Source organism: Pteropus medius, unplaced genomic scaffold (assembly GCF_902729225.1).
Source record: "Pteropus medius unplaced genomic scaffold, Ma_sr-lr_union100, whole genome shotgun sequence".
NCBI classification, from domain to species: domain Eukaryota; kingdom Metazoa; phylum Chordata; class Mammalia; order Chiroptera; family Pteropodidae; genus Pteropus; species Pteropus medius.
In genome coordinates, this window is record NW_024347867.1 from 1551795 (window position 1) to 1563090 (window position 11296).

At 39.1% G+C, this 11296-nt stretch overlaps 1 long non-coding RNA gene across 1 annotated transcript; it reads right to left on the reverse strand.

Moving 5' to 3' along the window:
- Nucleotides 1-718: 718 nt before the first annotated feature.
- LOC120615762 (uncharacterized) lies at nt 719-11038 on the reverse strand. Its single transcript, XR_005656354.1, has 2 exons — nt 10322-11038; nt 719-954 (listed from the first exon to the last, which is right to left on the reverse strand). It is a non-coding gene; the product is annotated as an uncharacterized LOC120615762 (long non-coding RNA).
- Between the last annotated feature and the right edge of the window lie 258 nt (nt 11039-11296).

Sequence of the window (11296 nt, forward strand, 5' to 3'; positions counted from 1 at the left end):
GCCTTCAGCAGGAGGGAGTCCCATGAAGACTTCTCTTCATGGTCCACCACCACTCCCCGTCTCTATGTGTCTCTGTTCTCTCTATCTCTCTGTCTCTCTGTCTCTGTCTCTCTCTCTCTTTCCTCTGACAATTCTACTCTCCCAAGATAAGAAATTCTGTCACCCTTATTCCCACTACTCAGATTCTTCTTGCATTCTGTGTGCTCTAGGAGTCTTAGTCCCGGACTGGATGCTGATGGAGATGCTTCAACTCAGGTGTTGCTGACTATGGGGCAGGGGACAGAATTTGGATTCTAGTCAATGAGAGAAAGCAAAAGTGATGGCTCCATTTAATTTTTGTATACTTATTACCTAGAATTATGGTTTAGTTTCTTGCTGATTTGTCCAGGATAAGTATTCATTTTTTGAGATGACAACACAATCTAATCTTATAGGATGACAAGATATTCCTTTTGATATCAAGGCTTTCACCCTGCTGCTTGTGAAAACATTATCTTAATAGCCTTAATAACATGGTCTGCTGGCTGTAAGCGGCTCTTTTTGCCATTCCCAGAGTCAGATGCAGCTTTAGGAGACAGAGAGCTGGGATTTTTTTCTTCATTAATTATCATATCCCTTGCAGATAGAAAAGGGCTAAGCGTAAAGTCTAGCTCAATGTCAATTGACTGAAATAATGGATTTGTTTATCTTCCAAAATTTTCATCCTGCCCTCCACTCATTAGAAGAAGGAACTTTTTAATTCATCCTGCAATACATGCGCATGAGCGTACATGTGTGGACACACACACACACACACACACACACACACACACACGCCCACACACAGAGTTTGGGTATTTCTTTGCAGGGTAACAGGCCAGAAGTTCTTAGGTCCAGGCTACTTTTCACTCTTGGAGACCATTGGTTGGATGCAGAGCAGCGCAACATTTGCTTTACGGTTGAAGGCGAGCATATCTAAGGAAGCAATGGAGGAGGTCTGTTATCAGTGTCTGTGAAATAAAGGCTGACGAATCTGAAATTCTCTTGAGCTTTCTCTTAGGCACTTGAAATAGTCTGTGAACCTCCAGTTCTTATGTCTTGTGTTTAAGGCAGGAAGAAGAAGGAAGTTCTGATTAGAAGGAGGAAGTGCTGTGGAAACAAAGTGGGGAGAATTGGAAGTTCCAGAGCAGGGGCATTTCCTGTTTCAAATTGGATGTCCAGGGCAGGGCTGTTTTATGTTGTAGCTTCATCTGACTTTTACTAGTATAGTTCTATTTTTTCTAGAAAAAGTCATTCTGGCTTTTCTCATAGTTAGGGACCCTCACACTTTTCTCAGATCTAGGTAAAAGCCATGAGAGTTTTTTCATTCAGAGTTTCTCTATATTTCAATGAGTAGCAATTCTCTGTTTTCAAAGCTAGAATTTATATGTTATTTTGTTCCAGATTGCAGAAGAGAGCATATTAGACAGCGAAATCATTCAAGATTAAAAAAAAATAAATCCATTTTCACCAGCAGTTTTAATTTGATTAGTTTCTATCAACATATCCCTTATCTAAATATTTCTGCATTAAATAATTTTTAAAATAGAAAAGCTACTGTGAAATAGAGATACAGCTTAAGGATTTCCAACCATTGACTTCATGCTAATTTTATGCTTACCCATGATCTAAAATTTTGATCTTCTGAGTATTCTATTTTCCTAAGAAGGTGGTACTATGAAAAGATGATTACTCGATTGCAAGGCTAAGTGTTGTTGACATTTCACATAAATATTTATTCCTTATTTGTTATGTTCCATCTCTTTTTATCAACTCCAGCTGGGACAGCCCTCATCTTGCATCCTATTCTTATCGTCCCCAGTAGTCACATTAAGTCAGAGCTAGGTTCCTAGTTCCATCTTACCTGTTCTGTTCTGATTAAGTAACCAGTTGCCCCTGCTGAATCCTTCTAAGCAGAGTAGTCGAGACTTTTGGGTAATTCATTCTTCTCTGAGAAGATCAAAAGCAATTCTCACATAAATCCAAAGCCATATTATTACCCCAGTTTGCTTCGTCCTTCATTTAATGCACACTGAGGGAATGTGTCTAAATACACTCTTTTTTCTTAGTGTTTCTTATTAAGAATATTCTTCCTTTTTTAACCCTAGTAATAAGTCAGGACTACTTGTATGTTTTGAAGTAATTTGGAATTTGCATTTAGAGATAAAAACCAAAATAATTCAAGTTCTGCTCTATTTTTCTGGTGATGAGTAATTTTGTAAAAATTAGACTACTCTTCAAGTCTTCAATTATCTACGTGTTACTGATAGAAAAAAGCCATTGCTATTTCAATAGGTCATAGAGAAGGCAGTTGAGGAATTCACTGGCAAACTTTGGATGTTGCTTTTTACAGTATTAAAATGTGAAATGTAGGTGAGTCATTGTCAGATTATTGCTACAAAAATATAATACTCTCAAATGATTTTTATATAAGATTTCAAATGGGGTTAAACAAAATACTTCTGAGGAGAGAGACACACACATAAATCAACACAGTGTCCATATGTAGTGTTATGTGGGGGAATTCTTGTATAGCATTAATCCCTCTTGGAATGTACTGAATTTACGGAATGTGGAACATTTTTGTTGGAGCCTGTGTATTAATTCTTAATATCACCATCACCTGACTGAGACCAGAGTTTGCTCCAATATTTACTATGGGACTATAATACTATCAACACAACAATATGTCATATGGAATTATTAGCAGAGAAAAACTATTAGCCAGCCAATGCAAAGGTTGAACCCTTGAATGAAAGTTTATTGACAGAATTACTGTTTGTTAAATTCTTTCCCAGGTACTGGGGATACAAAGATGAGTAAACACAGTCCCTACTTTCAAGAAATTTACAGTCCGGGCCAAAAATTGCTGATATAAGGCATGTGCTTCAGTGTTTCATTCAGAGCAGCATGACACTTTTTTCATCCAAATCTAGATGCTCAGTGGATACACTCTTCCACACAGCTTTTTAGGAAGCCATTACCAAAATTATTGGTAATACTAATACTATAGAATACATGTGTTAAACTCTCGCCTGCAGGGACACTGTGATATTGGCAGTGACTGTTCCACACTGAGACTTGTTTGGTTTATTTATTAAAGTCTACAGTATTTAAAAATCAAACATAGCTTTAGTTAAAACACTAAGCTGAATTAGTCATGTCCATTCAGATATAATCAGAACTATTGAAAAGATCAATTTCCAGAAAGTTTATTCTGTATAAATTGCACATTAGTCTTAAGTAGAGTATCTTTTTCTTTTTCTTACTTTTTTCTTTCTTTTTTTTAAAATTTTGATTGTTTGATGTGAAATGTTTTTGAATGCAGATAGTAAATAAACTTTGATCTTCTTCCCGCTCCCCAAAGATAATGCTAATACTATGTTATCACTAATAAGAGCTAATGGTGATGGGGCTGACTTTGTAGCCAGGGAGCTATGATGCCCTTTCTAAGTATTACCTAATGTAATTTCCACAACAGGTCCAATAGGCAAGTAATATTATCTCATTTTAAAGATAAGAAAATTAAAGCTTAGAAAGACTAACCAACTTGCCCACATTGACATGGCTAGTAAGCTTTAAAGCCAAGGTTTTAACCCAGGCGGTCTGAATCAATTGTGTTCTGTTTACATTTTCTAATACTGCCTCTTATATTCCATCTCTAATTAAGTCCTTCAACTGTTTTAATGTTAAATTCCTCTTTAAAAAATTTTTTTTCCTGAAAACAAAAGCAATTAAATTCCTTTGCTATATATAATTTTTTTAGATTTTCTTTTTCAAACATATGTCTTTCAGTTTAAACCTGAAAGACATATGTTTGAAAAAGAAAATCTAAAAAAATTATATATAGCAAGTTTTACTAAACAAATATTCAAGTATTACTAAACAAATACTAAGTATTACTAAACAAATATTCAAGTATTACTAAACAAATACTAAGTTCCAAGCTTAGGGCTAGACATTTGGGAAATAGCAGTGAATAAGATAAAGAAGTTTCCCACCTCTTGGACCTGATATTCTGAGCCTTTCTGAATAAGTGTCCTGGTCTTTAACTCTAGAATTCTGTCCTGGAGACTTTATTCTGTGAATTTTAGAAAATAGGGCACAAGAGACACTGTTCTCAGGAGACTCGTGCCAGTGGGATTGAACTATGTACCTACCACTGCTACTATACCCTTGTGCCAGGGTCCGTGTCCCATAGCCTATAAGGGAAGGTGGCTTTGATTTTCATGATTGTGGCTTCAGGTGGATGGGATCAGGGGAGAATAGTGGATCAGATTGTTCTTCAGGATGTAGTAAAAATCGGGTGTTGGTACCTCAAGACAAGGCCAAGGGGAGTTATTGGAAGGATACGCCTTCAAGTTTTTGAGTCTGGAGGTATAAGAATCAGGCCACGACTATTATTATTGACCCAAACTGATTCTAAGATTCCCCAGGGTCACTGTGAGCCTCAGTAAAGGAAGTTTCTTAGGCAGACAAGCAGGTGGAGAGTGAGACAATAGATACAATGGATTCAACCATATGACAGGGGGTTTTTAGGCAGGCACCCCAGGTTTCTTATAGAAACAGTTATAGATTATATTTATGGAGAACAAGATAAAAATTTAGTTAATTTTGTGGTTCAGCTCTCTGGGAGCAATATTATACAATTTGGAAAAGATTGACCAAATGCATTATATACAATGAATATGTACACAAGTTTTTGTATCCCTAGATTCATATTTGTGAAAATACAAGGTACAAAAGATAGTCGTTTCAGATGACCAAAAGTGAACAGTGGGGCTTGAGAACCATAAAATAAAATAACATCTTCCAAGATGGGCTTAACAGTTTCCTGGCATTCTGAATGTAAATAGCACAGAAGTAAATAAAATACACTTCTGGCCCCTAAGAAATATGATTAGAATCAGATTAGAAGTCTCACATAGGTGAATAGCCTGCCCATATTATGTGAAGACAGAGACTGGACCAGGTAATTTAAAGGACTGGTGTGTGTTCTTGTGAAGAAGGTACCTGGGGTTACTGCCACTTCTCTTATTCAGTGTGGGAAACTTGTGCCCTGGAGTGGGCAGGCAAGGGATGGAACACTGGAGGGTGTAGAATGACTTAGATGGGTATAAGTGATTTGTTGGCACCATTCAAGATGTATGCCCATTTATCAGTTCAATTCTTTTTATTAACTCTCTTTCAAAATCATTTCTTCGAATTTAATCCTGGGAACTTCAAAGTAAGAATGAGACCATCAGAAAGACTGATCAGATGTGTAGTTAGGGATTATTATAAACCACACTCCTAATTACCCCTTTGCTGCCCAGGCACAAGATTGGCTCCAAAGTGTGGAACAGTGCCTTGTGGACTGAAATTCAAAGGTCCAGGGGAGAGGAAGCAAGGTCATTGTAATATGGATTTTTTTTTTTTTTTTATTGTGTGGTATATCAGAGAGGCCAAGTTTCTATGGAAATGGAAGTTCCCGTTAGCAAATAAATATAGCACTTCCAAGTTAATAATGAAGGCCATGATAATCAGCCATGGTGTGGTGGTGAGATGGCAAAGACAATCTGAAGCAAAGGGAAATCTAGGTTATGATCCTGGGCTCTGCACCCAGGTGCCGGATTTTTCTAAGGGAACACGTAGAGCCCAGTGGCTCAGGATATCATGGGATGGTGTGGTGTGAGGAAAATCTGAGGTATCTGTGAGTGCACTAGATAGAATATCAGCCAATAGATGTGGAGAGGATCAGGTTACTAGCAATATGCTTTTCACCTCCATGTACCTGCTACCTGCTGAGAGCCAGCATTCTAGGTCTCAGCTTTGGTTAATTGGCTTTAGGCATCAATCCTGCTAAGCAATCAAGAAGAACAGATTCTCTATGTACCTGCCACAATCCCACCTTATGGAAGCATCTATAGTTGGAATCCACAGGAAATATAACGGTGAGGTTCCTACCTACAACTGTGGGTCAGAATAAGCACTGTTGAATCTCAGGAATGCGAATGATTGCCATTGTAACTTTGAACTTAGAAAATGCAGTTAATCTTTTAAGCCTGTTTCCTTCTGTAGTACCTGTTCATGGATGCTGTTAAGTTTAGGTTCTTAAAAAAAAAAAAAAGCTATATTGAGCATCTACCACAAATCAGACACTGGGCCAGGCTCTATTACCTGTGTTTTTTCATTTACTTCTGACAACTCTGTAAAGATGGTTCTGTTTTCTTTATTTTGCAAATAGGGGAATGCGTCTCATAGAAGTCAAGGAGCATGTCTAAGTTCATAGAGCTGGTAAACGGGCAGCCTAGATGTGAGCTCTAGCCTTCTGATGTTAACATATTTTGGCGTTGGTAAAAAAATGAAAAACTCTTGGTAAGAAAAATAGACTTGTTTCATTAGGAGATAACATAAATAAGTAGCTTTTTGCAGATTCTGGCTATCATCTCTTCTGATATCCTTTGCTTAACTGCTCTGGGACAAGATCTCCTGGAGAAGCAGAATATGAAATGATTTCCACCCACATGCAGAACGCATATATGAGAGAACAGTCCCGACCTCTGGAAACAAGTTTGATTAGTCCAACAGAAGGAGGATAAGGAGGCTCTAACTATGGGACTGGGCATATTTATGGGTTATCTTGAGATGAGGACAATATGCAGACTGAAATATACAGAAGGCAGTTCTCTTGGAGAAGTTTTGCATGGGCAAGTCAGGGCCTCTATACCAGGTAGGCTGCTGGGGTGAGGTTCAGTATAGAAAGACAGAGACCCAGGTTCATTTATAGCCAGATTCCTTTTAACTTGGTCTGTAAATAAAGCGATGGTCTGAATTGGGACCTCAGAATAATGCTAGTTTACAACTGCTGAGTCTTCAATTTGGACAATAAATGTATGTGGTCATCTAACATATAAGGCCAGTCATAACCTGGCTCCTACTTACTACTTGAGTCACATTTCTTGCCTTTCTTCCAGCTCTTCTGTGGCTTCAGCCATATTGAGTTATGTTCAGATCTTTGGACCTGTCCTGTATTGTTCAACCTCTGGACGATGAACTTGCTATTCCTTCCTCTAACATCTCTGTCCACCCCCACACACAGTCTTCTTCTTTGCTGGTTTCAATCCTACTTGTTCTTTGTATCAGGCCCTAGCTATCACTTCCTCTAGGAAGTATTTTGTGTCCCACCCTCCCACCCCCAGCTTGGAATAGCTGCTTCCATTTCCCCATCCTCGTATTTATCACAGTTTACTGTAACTTCCTCTTTATTGAACCTTCTTTCATTAGCCTGTAGTTTCCATGAGGCAAAAGATAGTACCTTGTTTATAACTGTATCTCCAGTAAAGATTAGTGTGCCTGGTTCATAGCAGGGCTTCAATAAAACTAAGGCTGAGGCCTTGTTTTCAGAGTTAGGGGTCAAAGTCAGGGACAGACTAGAGGCCACAGTAACTGGGGCCAGGATGCAGATGGCTGGCCAAAAGTGGCTTAAATTTCTCCTTTTGGGCCTGTCTCTTATGGCAGAAAGGCACGCCTTTGGATGGAGATTGAAGGTACCTCACTTGGAGGCTGGGATCCATTGGGGCCTGGTTTCAGAAGGCAGAGAGACAGGGACATTCATCAATGTCAATTTGGCTCCAAATTGGAGAGACGAAACCTCAGAAGATGCATTCCCTCCCCTGAATGCAATGGGACCTAGCTTTAGGCTTGCTCTCCATATGTGAGAGTGAGGAGTGGGGTGAGATGGAACATACTGTAAAGGAAGGAAACATGGATGGATAACGAGATATTAACAGAACCTCCCTGTCTGGCCTCTAGACCCAGTTCTCAAGCCTCAGCCTCCTATTTCTTGCTATTTTACTCATCCCAACTTCTCCCATCCTTGCACACCAGATCCTGTCCACAAACCGTTCTGCCTTCAGAATCAGCTTTCAACCTGGCTCTTCTAGCAGATGCTCCTAGTTTAATTCTTCCTTGCCTTTGCAACATCAATCCTTGCCTTCTAAGGTTTCATTGTAAGCATCGTCATTCCTCAGGCTGATCCAGGATCCACTTTCTAACAATGGACCTCACAGGCAATTGGCCTCTTTTCCTCTTTAGCTAGCCAATAAACAGCATCAGGCCTCTCAGATCCCTATCCGGCCGTGCCTCATGCTAGTTCTTCAGTGGGGGCTGGATCAGCCTCCAGCTAGGATTTTTATATTGTACTCCAAAGTTTTTATTTTAACCAATATGTACCTTATAGTATCAAGAAATGATGTGGAAAGGTGAGAGTGATCTCAGCCTAAGTGAGATCAAGAGAATAGGGTGAAGAGCTCTGCCTGCCCTTTACTGACTAGTCACTTCTGCAACAAATATTTATGGAGAACCTATAAGCTGTCAGATTATTGGTCCATGGAAAAAATTACTTAGAGTAAAAAATAGCAAGAAAGACATAAACAATATTTAAAAATTAGTTACCTCTTATGCCAATTTAAATATTTTTCTATCTTCTCTAGAATCTAAAAATTCGAATACCTTGGCAGATGTTGCTGAGACCAGTGTGAGAGCCTCACCTAATCACTAATTTTTAAAGCAGAGAAATACCTATCATCTTGTTCAGAGCTTCTTTTGACTCTGTGGGTTATAAACCTGCACAAGTCCAAGTGCCAATTTCATTCTCTAACAGCTTCAGTAAAATTGGTAGCTTTGGTTTCTTTTCAGGAGGAAAGAAACAGCTCAGTAGTGGGTGAAGAAATGGAAGAATTACTTGGTTTCTGCTTTTGAAGTTTAATAAACTCTCTTGTAACATAGATACAGAGGGACAAGTTTACTGACTTGCCTATCATACGTAGGGGTATTTTGGAAGCTATTGAATTCCAGACCTCGATCTGAGATTTCTGGCAGTCAGTAAGTGTACTGTTTGGAATCTTTATGCAAGGCTGGATTTCAGTGACATCCTTAAGCAGGCCTCAGAATCTCCCCTGGAGCTGTACTCACTACCCCTGGGGAGCCTGAGACACATACCTCCAAAATCTATCAAACATGTATCATATTTTGCTGATCGAACATTTTTCAAACACTCAAGTCCCTCAGGGGCTTCTCCTGGGATGCTTACACCTTCTGGTACTAGCAGGTATTGGGCCTAGAGTCCAGGTTATGTGTTGATAGTGCATGGTCCTCCAGAGAAAATATGGGCTTAATTTAAAAAAACTGTATTAAGTAGTGACAGTTCTGGTATTATTGAGGCTATAGAGAAATCTTCGACAATAGAACTTTCTGGACAAGGAGACCTTCCTACTCCATCACTTGCATTGATAGCCTCTAGCAACACCAGGGCCCTGGGCCACTTTGAACCCCCTCTGGGGTGATTCTGACGCCCCTCAGGTTGTGAGCCCACTGTTTGATAATCACTACAGGGATTAGGGCTCTGGAGTATGGAACAGCACAGATACTTAAATCGGCCACGTATCTTAGAGTTGTTTCTCCACCCAGCTTAGACAGAAGTTTCCCAGACAGATGATGTCAGTGCAACTGGAGAGGAGACTTGTTAAAATATGTGCTCTCCCTGGCTGAGAAAACTTTTCCAAGAACCCTCAAGAACTGAGGGTGGGAATGTAGACGGGGGCAGTCATACTGGAGAGCAATTAGGCAGTACTTGGTGAAATTAAGTGCGCTTACACCCTATGACCCAGCCAAACTTCTCTGGAGTCTACAACCCAGAAAAACTCAGGCACAGGTCCATTAAGGGATATGTACAAGGGTATTCATTGCAGCACTAGGCATAGAAATTATAATGATGATGATGATGATGATGATGATGATGGCTAACACTTGTTGGATGCTTACATGTGTCAAGTACTTAACATGTTCTCAGCACTCTATAGGAAGTAGGTATCATTACTATCTCTGTTTCAGAAATGAGAACACTGAGGAATGGGGAACTTGAGTAAATGAGCTAAGTTCACATAGTTGTGAATGAGATTGATGCTAGACAGTCTGGCTTCTGAACATGTATTCCTAACCATTATGCTTTATGGTCTACTTCCATGTACATCACTGGAGAATAAATAGGTCAATGTGGAATATTGTTCACTGAGCACATGGATAAATCTTAAAAGCATAGAGCTGAGTGAAAAAGAAGAAAAAGAATTTCATAGCCCACTATTATTTATATATATGTAAAAGTATACGAAGACAATATAACATCATAAAATTTCAAATATACATACACATCCAAGTACACATTAGTGAGTATTTGGGGTGAGGACAAATAGGAGCCAAGAATGAAGAGGAAATGTATAAAATCAAATAAAACAAAGGCAAACAAAACAAGAAAGGGCCATACCTGGAATGATGATTGGGTGCCATGAGCTGAAGAGGTGCTTGACTCCACTCTCTTCTTTGGAGGTTCATATTTCCCCACCACAATCCCCTTCATGAAACTTCATCCCATCTTTCTGAAGAATAAGAGAATCAAGTTCATTCTCATTCTCTTCCTCAGGGCTCCATCTGGTGAGCAGCAGAGCCCTGCAATATGTATATGTTCTACCTGGTGTTTTACTCCACCTTAAGGTGTAAGTTTATTTCCTCTCATTTTATAGATGAAAAATGAAGCTGTTCAGAGAGATAATTACCTTGTAGGTTAACCGCAAAAGTGGCACTTGATCCAGGTCCCTAGCATGGAGGATCAGCCTTGTGGTTTATAGAATACCAGCTGTAATGATCCTGGTAACCACCAATTTCCTCTGTAGAAACAGTCATCTTTTCCAAGAATCAGAGGAATTTTTACAGTATGGTTTGATGAAGATCTCCAAGCAACAACTATACATTTAGGGATGACAATAAAATTATTTTAATAAAAATTTCCCTAAGGTTATATAAGAATAGGGCATTATTGCAAGGCTTTTGAGAGAATTATTTATTTACATTTCATGTATCTATAGTAGTGGCTGATCTTAAGACTCAGCCTTGTTAGGACAGGCCCACAGCTCCATGGCATGCTTGTCTCTTAATGAGCATCTCTCTGTCCATTCTTGCTGGAGAGTCTAAAAATGTGAGTTCCAGCATTTCTAAATGAGTTGAGTATGGGCATAGCTCACATTACTGCATATCATTGTTTCCTGCACAGATGGAGAATTAATTCATAGTTTACACTGTAATCAGACAGACCTCAGGGAATGATTCAACAAGATGTTATTTGGCAAATACACAATGACTATAAAATGCAGTTACCTCATTTGTGCTCTTTGAGTCAGGTTGGCATAAGAATTTGGCTTCTTTCAACTCTTGGAGGTTTTATCCTCACAACACTAACACTGAC